The sequence below is a fragment of the Cavia porcellus genome, unplaced genomic scaffold, assembly GCF_034190915.1.
Source record: "Cavia porcellus strain 051 isolate PalLab524CR breed Dunkin Hartley unplaced genomic scaffold, mCavPor4.1 scaffold_22, whole genome shotgun sequence".
Classification (NCBI taxonomy): Eukaryota; Metazoa; Chordata; class Mammalia; order Rodentia; family Caviidae; genus Cavia; species Cavia porcellus.
Genome location: NW_026947505.1, coordinates 22,342,822 through 22,359,397, shown reverse-complemented (window position 1 = coordinate 22,359,397; position 16,576 = coordinate 22,342,822). Strand labels below are relative to the sequence as shown.

The 16,576-nt window shown below is 34.7% G+C and overlaps 1 protein-coding gene and 1 non-coding gene across 3 annotated transcripts in view; both read left to right on the top strand.

Moving 5' to 3' along the window:
* Rgs17 (regulator of G protein signaling 17) overlaps positions 1 to 16,576 on the top strand; it is a 126,956-nt gene that overhangs the window by 27,747 nt on the left and 82,633 nt on the right. The gene's annotated exons all lie outside the window — the stretch shown is intronic.
* Positions 8,578 to 8,682, top strand: LOC111756364 (U6 spliceosomal RNA). The gene has a single exon (XR_002790852.1). It is a non-coding gene; the product is annotated as a U6 spliceosomal RNA (small nuclear RNA).

Sequence of the window (16,576 nt, the reverse complement as noted above, 5' to 3'; positions counted from 1 at the left end):
TATTGATATTTTTTGAGATGAGCATTCATCTTGTTTATTTATGAAGATCATTTTGACCCACTAATTATCTTTTTCTTTGAATGTGGTAACTATCTTTAAAAGATTAAAATTTTTGAAAAAATTTAATGTCCAAATATAAAAATTATTTACAGAGCTTTCATTGATAACAAAACTGGATATACTGTTTGAGAGAAGGTATAAAACCATGCCGCTGAAAAATGGATGCCTTTGTATAAATACAGGAGAAATGAAATGAGGGCTGGGAGATCAGGGACCTCTTATTCTTTGTCTTGTTGATTGATTCTATAATTTTATTGTTATTAGTACATCGAGAACATTCCAAAAGTGCTAGCAGAGAAATTTGATGAAGAATTAAAAATACTGCTGTTTGCCTTTGTAGGTAACACATTTAACCTTTCTGAAAGTCTTCAGTGCCTTGAATTCTCTGCATTTGGTTTTCAAAAGATATTATGAGGGTAACGTGGAAATTAGGTAAGAAAGAGCAAAGATACAATGACAGGAAGTTATTAATTCAATGAGAAATTCTATCTTTGATTACCAACTTTAAATGCCTACCACTTAAATAGCTCAATATACCTACCTTGAATTATGGACCTATGTGATATATTTTGAAAGGGTACAGAAAGTCTCATTCCTTAATAAGGGCAGAAACTATAGAACCATATATAGATTATGCATTGCATATGTGTCATGATCTTGGGGCCTGAGCATAATCTTGTGGAGTACTAGAAGATTTTGTTCCTATTTTGCAAATGGGGAAAGGAAGGCTCAGTAAATTTAAATGATGTCACAGATTATCCAGTGATTTACTACTTAGGATAGGTTGAACTGAAGTCTGAATCTTCTGGTTCCAAAATGAATTTTTTTTTCAGTAGTTCCCTTTGCATCTCCAGAAAGCCATCATCTTAAATTCTTTGTATGCTTATCCCTTATCTACTAAGTAAAAAACATATTGTGTGCTTCTCTATTGTCTGTGTGGACTTCATAAAATATGTTTTATCCTATACTTTAAGGACCTTGTCCAAATGTATACTATCACCACTTGTCCCCTTATTTCCTTCTTATTTTTGGATAAAGATAAGGAATGACCATAATCATTAGTCACTCATACCTAGTAGTCAAAAAATTTATTGAATAGAAAATGAATTTTCACATAGTAGGAAAAACAAAGATGAAACAAACCAGTACTCAAGGTCACACATGCTACATTAACTTGAAAGAGGTTCACCAGACTGGATACCATTGGAAAGTCATCCCTGGAGAATAGTGAGTTTGAATAATAGAATCACATCATTTAGGCTGATAATCTAAAATGTAGTTTTAGGGGCTGGGGTTTTAGCTCAGCGGCATAAGCACCTGCCTTGCAAGCAGGCGGTCGTGAGTTCGATCCCTGGTACCGATAAAAATGAAAAAGACAAAAAAAAAATGTAGTTTTGTCTGCAATAAGCATCATAAAATATTATAAATACATTCCTACATAGCATTAGAATATGACAACAAATATATTCCTAGTTTGAACACACTAACAGGCATGGTGATGCATGCTTATAATTCCAGCACTTGGGAGGCTGAGACAAGAGGAAACTCCCTAAGTTCAAGGTCAGCTTGCATTACCTAGTGAATTCAAAGCTAGCCTCAGCTACACAGCAAAATCCTGTCTCAAAAAAGAAAGAACTGAAGAAAAATACTAATTCAAAATCTGAAATCAAAGAAGACACTAGATGTACAATGATTTTTTAAAATTAAGATATTCGACATTTCCTACAATCAAATGATAATGCCCTGACAACACACTGGAAGCTGTTGGTCATAATGAAAGCAGTCCTGAGAGAGAAGTTTACAGTGGTGAATTCTTACATCAGAAATATAAAGCAAGTTCAAATAAATAACCTAATGATGCACCTCAAGGTCTTAGAAAAAGAATAATCCAAAGCCAAAGCTTGTATGAGGAAGGTAGTTATAAAGATCAGAGCAGAAATTAATGAAATTAAGACTCAAAAAATGCAAAGAATGAGTCAGAGTTGGTTCTTTGAAAGACTAAACAAAATAGACAAATCTTTAGTGGATCTTACCAAAAACAAGGAAAGAAAAGACCCAAATCCATGCAATTAGAAATAAAAAAGGTGAAATCACACCAGATTCTGCCAAAATTCAGATCAGTAGCTACATTGCAAAACTGTACTCTTAAGAAAATAGGAAATCCATAAGAAGTGGGTAAGTTCCTAGATATACGTGAACTGCCAAAGCTGAACCAAGCAGATACAAAAATCCTGAACAATCCAGTATCATTCAGTGAAATTTAGGAAGTAATTTTTTAAAAAGCTACCAGCTATCAGCCCAAGTCACTGCCAAATTCTCCAAGAACTTCAGGTGAGATCTAATACCAGATCTAACACCTCCTCAAACTGTATGAAGTGGGAAAGGAAACATTGCTCCCAAAATCATTCCTGAAAGTAAGCATTACCCTGATTCTAAAATCAGGACAGGAACCCAACCAAAAAGAGAACTATAGGCCAATCTGTTTAATGAACATAGCCATAAAAAATTCTCAGTAAGATACTGGCAAGCAGAATGCAACAAATTATCAAAAAGATTACACATCATGACCAAATAGGATTTATTCCGGGGATGCAACAATGGTTCAACATATGCAAATCAATAAATGTAATACACTATATAAAGAGAAGCAAAGACAAAAGTCACATAATCATCTTAGTATACACAATTTGACAAAATCTAGCACCCATTTATGATATAAGCACTGAAGAAAATAGAAATACAATCTTTCATCCTTTTCAGTGCTACTGTGTTCATTACAAACAAATGACCAATATCATACTAACTAGACAGAAGCATAAAGCTTTCCTTCTAAAACCAGAAACAGTGGCTAAGCATGATGGTGCACACCTGTAATTCCAGAGACCAAGACTAGCTAGACTACATAGTGTGAGTTCAAGGCTAGACTGCACTATGTAGTAAGACCCTGTCTCAAAAGACCAAAAGCAAACAAAAAGTTAAAAATAAAACCAGAAACAACATGAGAATGTCTGATATCGCCACTCCTATTAAATAAATATCTTGAAACATTTCCTAGCTGGAGAAATTAGACAAGAGAAATAAATAAGGGGAATATGGATAAGAAAGGAAGAAGTTATTATTTGATGTAAATCATGATGACATGATTTACAGGGAAGACCCCAATAACTCTACTAAAGGACTCCTAGAATTAATAAATTAAGTAGCATAGCAGGATACAAAGTCAGCACTTAAAATCAGTTGCATTTCTGTGCACCCTAGCAAACTCGCTAAGAGAGAAATTAGGGAAATAATACTTTGCATGATAGGATCAAGAAAAATGAAATACTTAGGAATTAACCTAACCAAGAAAGTGAAAGACTTCTGTAATGAGAACCATAGTACTCTGATAAAAGAGATTGAAGGGTTTGTCAGAAAATGGAAAGATACTCCTTCTTCCTGGATAAGCAGCACCAATCTAGTCCAAATGCTCATACTTCCAAAACTGTTACATAGATTTAATGCATTGCCAACCAGAATTCCAGTAGCATTCAGTACAGAACTAGAGAAAGCGATCCTAAAATTCATAATAAACCAAAAGAGACCTAGAATAGCAAAAGCTATCTTGGGGAAGAAGGGAAAAGTAGGACATAATACAATCCTAGTCAAAATGGATCAAGGATCTAGACATTAGAACAGGAGAGAACCAAGAGAGCTGCCTCTGCTTGCTTGGTACTGGCTCGAAGGCCCTTCTGTGCACCTAGTGCAGACTGAGGGAGACAGACCTCTGCCTGCTGTGCACCGTCACCAAAAGGCCACGTCCTGCAGGTGGCCAGCGTGGGCAAAGAGAACCAGCAGATCTGCCTTCACCCTCAGGGAGCTGCCACCAGAGAGCTCCTGCAGGGTCAGGGACACACAGCCAGGTAAGCTCTGTGCATCCATAGGCCACCCTTGGTTCCCTCAGGCAACCATCACCCACTAGCAGAATCAGGCAAACACACTCCTGTGTGTCTGCCACTGTCATAGGAGTCCCAGAGCAGAGAGACACAGCCCCACATCCATACATCCCTGATCATCAGCAAAGCCACAGTGTAGCTGCATAGGTCTAGAGAAGCCTGCTCCATGCCCTGTAAATATGGAATTAGAGGAACCCAGGTGCTTGTCTCGTACCCCTACACTACATAGGAGAAGCCAACACAGGAAGTGCCTGGAGCCCTACAACCAGCTTGTTGGGAGGAACCCAGGAGACTATCAAGACAAAGGAGCAAAAGGCAAACTAAGACCTCTAGCCCACACAGAATAAGTCTGGGAGATACAGTCATGGAAGAAAATGGGAGTCACACACCTGAAATCTCTCAGACGATACCAACTGAAGTAAGGAAACAACTTCATGAGATTGTAAAAGCAGTCAAGTCAGAAATAATGTCTCAGGTAAAAGAAGAAATCACAAACATTGCTGAAAGAATTGTTTAGCAGGTCTAAAGAAGACAGAGACAATAAAGAGTAGCATAGGAAAATGATAGAAACCTTGAATGAATATAAAAAGGAACTACAGTGCATGAAACAGATTTGAAGAGAGATGCAGGAAATTAAAAATTCAATCAAAAGCTGACAAAACTGCTGGGAAGAGACTAAAGGTAGACTTTCAAACCTTGAAGACAGGATTGCAGCTAGTGATCATGAAAGGAAATATCTCTTAAAAATAACATGGAATCAGGAAATAACAACCCAAACAGCTTCAAAACGATCCAAAGAAGCATAACTTAAGAGAGACAGGTATAGGTGAAGAAGCAAAGGTCAACACACATGAAATTAAAAGGATATTCACTGAAGTAAAAGAAGAAAACTTTCCAAACATGGGAAATGGATCTGGCATGCAAAAAGTGAGGCACGTAAGACTCCAACTAGCCATAACCAAAGTAAATCTACATCCAGACATATAATCAAGATCCCAGAAATTCAGCACAAGAATAGAATATTAAAAGCTGTTAGAGAAAAGAGGCATCACCTATAAAGGAAAACAATCAGAATCACAGCACACTTATCAACACAAAGCATCAAGTCAAAAAGAGTTTGTAGTAAAGTGTTTCAAACCCTGAAAGAAAACAACTTCCGACCCAGATTGATCTACCCTTTAAACTATCTTTCAAAATTTATCCCATGATAAAGAACAATGGAAGGAATTGAGGACTATCAAACCAACCCTACAGAGAGTGCTAAAGGATATTCTAGAGAGAGATAAAGTTGACCATGGTTCCAGGAACAGCAGCAGAGAAGGATCACCAAACAAGACAGGTAATTGAATGAAGGGGAAAAGTGGAGGGCCAATCAAAGGAGGATAGCAAGGCAGAGACAAACCAATGTATGCTAGTTGTAACCATTAATGTAGATGGCCTCAGGTGAGCAATAAAAAGAGAAACAGGGACAGAGGATCAAGAAACAAGATCAATCAATACTGTATGCAAGAAACATTTAACTGGAAAAGAAATTCATAGATTGAAAATCAAAGGAGAGAAAATAATTGTTCCATGTAACAGGAGATTGCCCCCCCCCCCCGCAAAAAAGCAAGAGTAACTTGCTTATCAACTGTAAAATGGATAAGAAAGATACAGTATTTTCATGCAGTGGAAAGCTACCCAGCTATAAAGTAGAATAATCTCAAGGCTCCTGTACGTAAATGGATGCAACTGGAGATCATGTTCATGGGTGAAATAGTTCGAACTCATTTGTGTGAACTCTATCATAAGACACAGAAGTAGTTAATGGGATCCAAAAGCAAAACAGTTAATGTAAGAGCAAAGGGGAGGAAACACCTGGGAGGGAAAGGTGAAGACTACTGTTAATTTCTTATTGTCTTTTCTTGAATTCTTACACAATTATACAATTGTATAATTATGCAATTACACAATCTTATACAATTTTATTAGGTGTGGCTTTGTTCTATCTTGTTAGATTGTATGCTGTCAGATGGTAGGGACAGCTATTTTGAATATAATGAGATATATTATGGTAATAATGGTTTCTAATTACATTGCTTTGAAGTCTTAGAATGCTTTTATTCATTAATTTGATTTTATTCTGTTTTGTTTGATTTTATGAACAACTATTTTGAAGAAAATGAGACATTATGGTAGCCATTACTGATATACTATAATCTTGTTTTTAAGTCCTACCATCCTTTTGTTCTTCTGTTTTGATTGGTTCTATCCTGTTGTGTTTTATTTGATTTTCTTATGTGTGATGATATAGACAACATTTTGAGGAAAATGAGATAATATAGTAGCCATTGTTCGTTTCCTGTTATTGGTTTTGAATTCCTGTAATGCTTTCATTCTTTTGAATGGTTTTATACTATTGTTATGTTGAATATTAATGTGTGAAGGTATGCTCAACTATTTCGAAGAAAAGACATTATGGTAGCTACTGTTGATGTTCTGTTGTCTGGTTGTGAATTGCTATGTTGCTTACATTGTTCTGTTCTGATTTGCTTTATTCTGTTCTCCTTTGTTTTTTCTCTTTAAAATAAAAAAATTTTTAAAAAGTAAATAAACATTAGAACAGAAATGTAATCTGTTGGGATAAAAAATATGTAAAACATTTGAGGTTAACATGTAGAGGAAATGAGTTTCTGAACAGAAGCCAATTGCACAACAAATAAAAATTAACAAATGGTATCATATTAAATTAAACTTCTGAACAACAAAGAAAACCAACAATAGAGTGGAAGAAACAACTTATATAATGAGAAAAGTTTTTGCAACTACTTCTCAAAGGACAAGGATTTAGAATATATAAAGAATTTGAAGAAATTAGACCCCCCTCTAAAGTATAGACCCAACCCAAAAATGGGTGGCTGAAATGAATAGACACTTCTCAGATGAAAAAGTATAAATGTAGCCAGGCATAATGGTGCACATTTGTAATCCCAACACTCAGGAGGGTAAAGTAGGAGAATCACAGGGAGTTCAAGGCCAGCCTGGGCTAATAGAGAGACCCTGTTTCAAAAAACCAAAGGAAAAAAATACTGGCAGTAAGTACATGAAAATAATGTTCAACTTTCCTGGACATTTGAGAAATGAAAATTAACCCTGAGATTCCATATCACTCCAAGAAGGATGGTATCATCAAGGTATCAACCAATAACAAATGCTGGAAAGGCTGTGGGCAGGGTGGGGGTCTTTTCTTCATTGTAAATGGAAGAGTAAACTATTTACAACCACTATGGAAATTCCTCAGAAAATCAAAAATAGAAATTCCATTTGATCTAGCTATTCTCTTTCTAGGTATCTTCCCAAAATAGTAAAAATATATCAGATTATAGTGATACATGCATACTCATATTTAAAATAGCTAAATCTTGAAATCAGCCTGTCACTCAACAGATGGATGAATAAACAAAATGTGGTGTTTTTACATAATGGAATACTAATGACTGTGCCATAAAAATGGGTAAAGTTAGGCCATTTGTAGGTGAATAGATATACCTTGAGACTATAATGTTAAGGGAAGTGAATCAGACACAAGCTTAAATATTGCATGGCTTTTCTTATATGACAAACCCAATATAGAAATAAAGTACAAAATAAAAGACAATAGGGAAAAAGAGAGAAATAAAGTTACTGTAATCCATCATAGACAGTGTATCTAAAAATAGACCTTGATTTAGTGTAATTACTTTAGGGGTTTTATTTATTTATTTGGCTTATTCATCTGGTTGTTAATCCATATGTATGATGATCAAGTTTATAAAGACATAATACAAATAAATCAGATGCTGGCAAAAAAAGGTGGGGAGTAGAAGGGAAAGGGAAAAGAGATTTGAAAACTAAAATGAAATAAAGTACAATACATAAATGATTTGGCCAAAAAAAGAAATTTTCTAATTAAAGAATGCTTCAAATATGCAGTACTTGATTATGAGACTAATTACTTTTGAAAATATTTCCTAAGTAACATCTTCATGGTTCTTGGTTTCTTCAAGTTATTTGTAGTCTTCATTAGGGTTCTCTCCCTTGATTCAGGGAGTGTGGAAATACAGTACACCAAGACCCAGACCATGTCACAAGTTGATCCACTTTCCACACCCTTTTAGTAGTTTTCAAATGAAAGCAAGTCATGAAGGGAAATTGAAACCACAACCATTTCTGTAACACTTTGTTCCTCAGGGGTTACTTGGACTAAAAAGAATGCATAACACCAAAAATCCATTTAAGGTACAAGTTACATGAGTCATCAGACACTTTGTATAATTCCAAAACATTCATAAGCAAAATTGAACTGAGGTAATTTGTGAGCAATGTTCTGACCTCTCCCATTTCCAAGTCTCACTTCATTCTGTGAAGCTTAGAGGTAATTTTTAAGTGGATTATGCCACTTTGATTTTGTGATCTCCCAAGCCTCTTTTGTACCAAATCAAGTATAATTACACATTCTTTGTTCAAAAGGTAGAATGAGTAGAGTTGGAAGTCGGTAAAGACAAAGGTGTTCCATGACAAAACAACCAAATTAGGAGGTGTTTATATCAAAATACTGTGGTTTCACGCTCACTTTAGCAGAGCATATTTTAAAATTGGAAAGATATAGAGAAGATTAGTGTGGCCTCTGCACAAAATACTGTAGTTTCCTAAAGAAATCTTAAACATATTATAAGAGCTGCATTGTTAAAATCCAAACAGCAAAAACTCCTTTGACTGTCCTAAGACAGTTATCTGATTCTGCTACAGCTGACATGGAAATCATAAGGTGGCACAACAACATCTGAAGCCACTGTAATGGTTGATATATTGTGTCAATTTGAGAAGTTTACAAATTTAAGCCACTCAGCAAGGGCAAGGGGATTCACTTTGTAAACCTCTTCATTCTGTGCAAAAAAGAGGCTTAGAGACAGTGTGAGGGCTACATCCCACCTAAGGGGCTGGCCTGCTTATGGTATAAAGGAGGAAAAGAGGCTTGTTCTGTCCCCTTTTGCTCTTATTGCTTCTGACTTGAACTGTTGCCCCTGTGCTATGCCACCCTGCCTCAGAAGCAGCTGATTATGGACTGAAACCACCACAAACTGTGATCTCAGTAAGCCTTTCCCTCTTTAAATTTGGGTATTGAGTATTTTGTCCCAGCAATGAAAGAAAAGTAACCAACACAAAATTTGGTACCAGAAGTGGGGTTGTCACTGTGACTATGCCTGCTCATGTGATTCAAGAGCCTTTGGGATAGCTTTTAGGAAGAGTTTGAAAAGGCTTGGAGATGTCACCTGAAACAATAGCCCTGGAATGCCTTAGACAATTCTCTATGGGAGATTCTGGTCATAGCTAAGACCAGAACATTGACAGAAATCTTCCCAGTAAAAACCAGGCTCAGTAGGTTTCTTCTGGGAAAGAGTGCATTGGTTGGTGGAGTTAAGAGTATGTGTGTTATAACTTGGCTTATTCTAATTTAAAGAATATAAACATATTACCAATCAAATTCATTGGCAAAATGAACACACATCTGTTTACCCTACTCAAAGCTATTCATTGAAAATAAATTACACACAAACAAACAGACACACACACATACATACAACAGAAATTTTCATTTTTGATACATTTAGCAATAATATAAGGAAAAATAAAGTACCACTGAATGGTCAGGCTTTAAAGAATTCTTAAAAGAAACAAAACAAAAAGAAACCACTGTCCAAACAGTGTTTGAGAAAATTCTTTTACCGTTGCAAGTAGTTGTTTAGATTTTGGTAACATTTAGAAAATACACAGAATAGGATGTATTTCCAGAAAAATCACTAGGTAAGACACTGGAATTACATTTCATACAGTTGAGTTGTTACCTATTTATGTTTCCTTTATAATAATAATGTAGGCAGTATTCATTTTTACTCCATATTTAAGTAGTGAATATGACTTAAAAGACAGTCATAGAATATGGCTTAAAGATTATTAATCTTATCATAGATTAATAACCTATCTAGGAATACAGTCAGTGCCACAACTGATTCTAAAATACATTCCAATAAAAGAAAAGAAAATACATTCCAAGTGTGTTCTCTTGAAATACTTCATTCTACTCTTGAATATAGAAATAAACCAGTGGCTCTTTTGAAGAACTGTTTCATGTGATTTCAACAAGCTTAAATCCTTGGATATAAGATATACTGAAAATAAGGTGAATATTTAAATTAAAAAATAATTACTACGGTAAAAGACACATTGCCATTAATCATCCTCAAGTAGCTTATAATTTGAAATATAATAGATTTACTGCATATCCTGAAAATAAGCTACCTGGACATGTTTTATGGTTAGGTTCCAAATATCACCCCAAAATGACTAATTGTGTTGAAAGACTGGTTGCTGATGGCTTTTAGAAAATCACGAAATATTCTAATTTCATAACTCGATAACATTATTAAGAGATGATGGGTACAGAGAGTAAGAGCTGGCTGAAGGAAGTGGATCATGGAGGTGTAACCTTGGGATTTTGAATGTTTCCCAGCTGCCATGAGATAAGAGTTATTGTTGGCCGTGTTTCTGCATTGATATTTCTGCCTTGTCACAGACCTAAAAGCAAATAGAGCCAGCTCACCATGGAATAAAATCGAGTCAAAATAAACTTTTTCTCCTTTAAATTGTTTATACCAGAATTTGGCACAGTGACAACAAGCTGACTAATACATCATGCCACTTTCAGTATTCTAGATGCTGTACCACACATTCACCATCAGTATCCATAGGTTGGCAAACAAGAAGTCCTAAAAAGAAAACCAGTGGAGAGTAATCCCATGAAGGGTTACACAATGGCAACAAATTAAAGAGTGACCCTTAAAACAAAATAGAAACCTTTAAAATAAATGATTTCGTGAGACAGGCATGGTGGCACATGCTTTATTCCCAAGACTCAGGAGACTGAGACAGGAGGGTCATTGTGAGTTTGAGGCCAACGTGAGCTACAAAATGAGTTCAAAGTCAGCCTGAACTGCAGAATGAGACCCTGTCTCACAAACAAACAAACAAAAAGATTAATGATTTCCTGTAAGAAAATAGATGCACCGTGAATCCATAATATTAAATGAAATATATTGGACATAGGCTCATAAGCTTAAATAACCAAAAGTATAAATAAAAAAACAAAATAAAAGACAATGTAAAATACAGAAATAGACCTCTTGCAAATAGGAAGAAAACCAATAGATGTTGGGAAGGGATGGGGGATGTCAAATGCATTAAAATGTGTCCCATATATGCATCAACTATCCACAGTGAACATACTCATTATGTACCACAAACATGTATTATTTCTTAAAAGTGTAATGACTTCCTAAAAGCTTATAAAACACAAATATTCCATTTATAAGAGTAAATTATAAAATGGTAATCATTAGACAGTGAAAATAAAAATCAAGAAAAATGCAATTTGATTTTTTTATATATTTATAAATTTATGAATCAGATCAAGTTCAGTGAATATAGATAATAAAATTAGGGTTCAATATATTATCAAATTCAACATCTATATTCTTATTGTTATCTAACAAATTATCCAAAAATGTAGCAGTAAAGTCAACAAATGTTCTCTCACAGTTTTTGTGCATTGGGCATCTGGACATAGTGTTTCTCAGTGTTTCTGGGTTCAAACATCTCATAAGGCTAAAGTTAAAGTTTTTGCTGCAGGCAGCAGTCATCTCAGGCATCAACTGGAGGAAAATCTACATCCCTACTTAATGCATGGATATGGGCAGAAGACCTCTGCTCCCCTCTGGTTATTGGCTGAAGATATAGTACCAGACCCTTGCCACATGGGCTTTGGCATGACATAGCAGACTGAGGGAAACAGAGAAAGACAGAAAAGCTACAGACTTTTTATAGCCTAATCTCAGAAGTAGCATCCTATCACTTTTGCCATATTCTATTCATTAGAATAGAATTGGTCGATTCAATCTCTAATCATGGTATTTACCTAACAGGATTGTGGAGGGATATCTCAAGGTCCAGAAAATTCTCCTCTCATTAATTAGCTCAAAGCCTAGAACTTCTATGCAAGTTTATTTTAACTGACACATAAAAATTGTCCATATGAGGTTATTATGGGATGTTTTAATACGTGTACATATATTGCATAATGTTTAAGTCATATTAAACCTATATCTCCTCAGAAAATTATCATTTCTTTATGATGAAAGCACCTAAAGTCCTTTCTTATAGGTTCTTGAGATATACACCACATTATTACCTTCTTGTACACTGTACAATACATACCAGAACTTCTTACTTACTTTATTGTAACTTTGGATACATTGATCATTGTTTCTCCAACCCTTCCTCCATGCTACTGTGATAATTATTCTGTTGTCTTCTATGAGGTAATTTACTTTCCCATAAACATTGGGCAAGAGTTTCACTTTCTCTCCAGCACTTATTATTATTATTTATTTTTGATATTAGCCTATATTACTGGGATGAGGTGTTTTCTTATTGCAGTTTTTAATTTCCCTGATCATTACTGATGTTGAGCATTATTTCAGATGCCTGTTGGTCATTTTTATATCTTTTTTTGAGAAACATCTAATGAAGTCTATTTGCCTGTTTTTAATTAGGTTGCTTTGCCATTGAATTTGGAGAATTTTTTATATAAATGTCAACCTTTTGTCAGATGCATAGTGTGTAAACATTTTCTTCCACTCTAGATTGTCTCTTCACTGGTTGATTGTTTCTTTGCTGTGTAGGAGCTTTTTAGTTTGATGTCCCATTTGTCTATTTTTGGTTTTGTACTGTCTAGCTCCCTCTATGGAATCAAGAGACATGTTAGCTGCCTCCTACACATTGAACAGAGAGTAGATATTTCTCTTTAAAGTGAGAGAGAAATGGAAAGCCCAAAAAATCATTGGTGAATAGAAATTTTGAAACTGAATATTGAGAAAGTTATTGATTTTAGGTCTAAAGACCTGAAAATGATTCTCTGTAGTGCTGAGCTCTACCTGAGTCATCTTTCTTTTCTTTTGAAAGGTAGAATGTGTTTGCAGCTGACTAGTATATGTATTTGCATTCATATAAATTGTAGGAGAGACAGACATCAAGAGTTGTATATATATTATTGTATATATTATTGAATGTTTTTCATCACTGTGAATGAGTATCTCAGTGTTTTCTAAATTTTCTCCAGTAAACATTTTTGGATTTTATAACACACATGCACACGCACACACGCACACACACACACACACACAAAACTTTCTTAACAATGAGGAAAATACATTCACTCCAAACATTAAACAGTGGTGTAATGAACATGCTGATACTATCAAATAAAAGATCAAAACATGCGTGAACTATATTGCCAATCTGCTAATACATGTTAAGAAATACTAGTGCTAGGTTGCTGAAAGTGTCATGCTTTAACCTGTATTGTTATGTTGTTATGCCCCCTTTTATCTCAACCTCTCCCTTATTCATTAAAAAATTATTTAATTTTTAAAATTCCTTTTTTAAACTAAGGGGAAAAATAAAAAATCTAGCAGGATATATTATAGTAACTTTTTTGATTTCCTACCAACTTGAAGTCCTGTAATACCCCCGTTATCTTGTTTTGACTGATTAGACTCTATTCTGCTCTGTATGAAAGTATCAAGTATCAGAGGATAGGCAACTACTATAAAGGCAATAAGATTCACTATGATGCCCATTCTGGTTTGACTATTATCCTCTTTTGAGGTGCTGTAAGACTTACAAGTTTAGGTTTTATTGGTCTTTTTCTCTACTGTTATACCTAAAGAGATAGACAATTCGTCTTAAGGATACAAGAGGCATTATGGTAACCATTGTTGATAACCTTGTACTCTGTTTTTACATCATGTGCTATGTCTATCCTTGGTTTTGACTGACAGCTTTGTTTTATCATGCTTGATTTTATTCTCTTACAAAAAAAGTAATAAGATCTAAGGGAGCAATAAAGCCCAAAATGTGTAAATTTTGTTGTAATAAAGAGAGGGAAAGAAAAATGCCCTGAAGGATACAACAGCAAGGGTGTTTAGGTGTGTTGCATAGAAGACCATATTAATAGTTGGGATTGGAATACTGAACACAACTGCTTGCAGTCTCACTGTTTGAATGTTCGCTTTGTGTGCTTTGATCCTGTGACCTGAAACACCGTTTCTAAGATGATAGCGAGTAATCTATTAACTGGTGATAGCATACTGTTTTTTGTTTTTTTGCTTTTCTGTAGTTCTGAAATACTTGTACCCTTACACTGTTTTGTTTTGTTCTGCTTTTTTTCCTCTTTTTCCTTTTAAATAAAATATTTTAAAAAAAGAAAGAAATATTAGTGCTAGAGTTCTTTTCTTGTGTAATTATACAGAAACTAAGTCACACTGGGAAGGTTATTGGATGAGCATTAAATCAGACCAAGAGATAAAATAAGTTGCTAGATCCTTTCTGTTATAACTTGAAAAATGTTTCCATTATGGAATGATTAGCAATATTGACTCAGCTTGCCAGCCCATGCATTTACTTAAGGTGTGCTGGTCTTGTATTTTGAATCTATTTTTCTGTGTAAAAAGGCTATCTCTCTTCTGTTATCACAGTTTTCTTCACAGGATACAATTTAGTAACTAGATTCCAGATTTCTGTTTAATACAATTTCATTCTGAGTGAAAAGATAATAACCTATTCTGAAAAGGACATAGGGTTTCCTTCAGGGTAGCCATAAACATGTTATTCATCACAGTGATTGTAGCCTTATTTCTTCCTCCAGAGATCTATAAAAACAGGCTACATAATTTCTCTTCAGCATAATTGATGTGCAGGCTGGTTTATAAAGTGTGAAATGAAATCAGTGACCACTGGTGTTCTATTTTACCCTACTGATGCAACAGTAATTTCTTACATGCTTAGAATTAACTTTCAGATAGCTTGAGTTACAGAATGTATTTTAAAGCACTGTATCCAAATTTGTCATTAGCTCTCAAAATCAGTTTACATTGACTATAATGAATCATGGTATCATGTCATCCTATATTTTCTTGTCTGTCTTACTGTCATTTTCTCATATTTATAAAAAATAGAATAAGATGATCATGGCTTATTTGGTGATTAAATTTATAAGATCATTTTTGAAACAATTATTCTAGTAATAGAGGAATAGTTGAAGCCCATGAATTAGTAGGGATATAATTATATTGAGTCTTTTTTCTAAGAGAAATATGTATCCCAAGAATTCTGATGAATTATCAAACAATAAAAGAGATATGAGTAAAAGGACAGCTCATCTCCTCTATCTCCATTTTTCTACAAGGGTCCCTCTAAATAAACCCATTTAAACCTACAGGAAAAGCACATCATGCTCATAATTGGAGATGTGTGCAGTATTTTTTGAAAGCTCAGTGTCTTGGGTAATTAATATTTTCTAATGTTATTCATAGATACAGGGAGAACCAGATTTTTGTGATTTTTTCTTTCAATAAAACTATACTACTCAAAAGAACCAACCTTGGACTACCGCTGGTAAGTAAACTAAGAGTTACTACTCACTAGCAGCATATAAACCATAGGCATACATACGAATAATGCATAAATCAATGCACTGTTTCCCTCATTTTTTATAAGTTCTTTCAAATGTTTTCCAAACCAGAACTTTAAAAGCCCTGAAATAAAATATTGTAGGTGAAATAGGTCTGCCAGAATTATTTCCTCTATCCATGTTGGTCTCAACTCTGCTGTTTCTTTGCAATGTGACCCTGATGGAATTAATTTAACTGCTTTGTGTCTTAGGTCTCCCTCTCTGTATGAAGAGGATGTGGCACCTAATGATTACTGAGGTCCTGCCTAAAGCCATAATTCACATTTATTGCATGATTGAACATTGGGATAGTCATAGCCAACAGTAGCAAATAGGCTAAGTAAACGATGACAATTAGATATCATTAAAATTGTTAGTGACTATTGTTTAAGAAAGAAACATGTTTATGATAGATGACACAAACAATAGACTCTGTGTTACATGCATTTATACCTTAGTATAACCGTGTAAAAGCCTGTATACAAAAAATCCAGGAAATAAATTTAAAAATAGTTAAGAAACATTGTGAACCTATGGGAAGTTACATTGCTTTTCCTTCTTTTCTTTTATCTAAATTTTTGCACCATGATTATGTTGCTCACTAACATACATACACATGCATTCAATTAAACAACATGCTAACAATTGTGAGTCTTTTGTATTTAAAAGTATGCTAATGGGTAGATGGCCCTTTTTCTCTGCCAATTTGTATTGCATTTCCCATTGCATGTGTCAGTGCCTGTTCTCACAACAGGTGCTCTTCTATAGCACATACTTGTATATTTCTGCTTGGTCTGGAGTTGGTGAAATCTTCTGTGGGCAATGTTTACATAACCTTCTATACATAGAAGGAGGCACACATCCTCACAGCTAAGGGAATGTTTCCACCTGTTCTTTGGGTTAGTTTCCAGGCTTTTTCTCAGGAACCTTCAGTCACTAACATCTTTAAACATAAGAATTTCCACTCTTACCATATGGGCTTTGCAGTTATTCTCTGTCA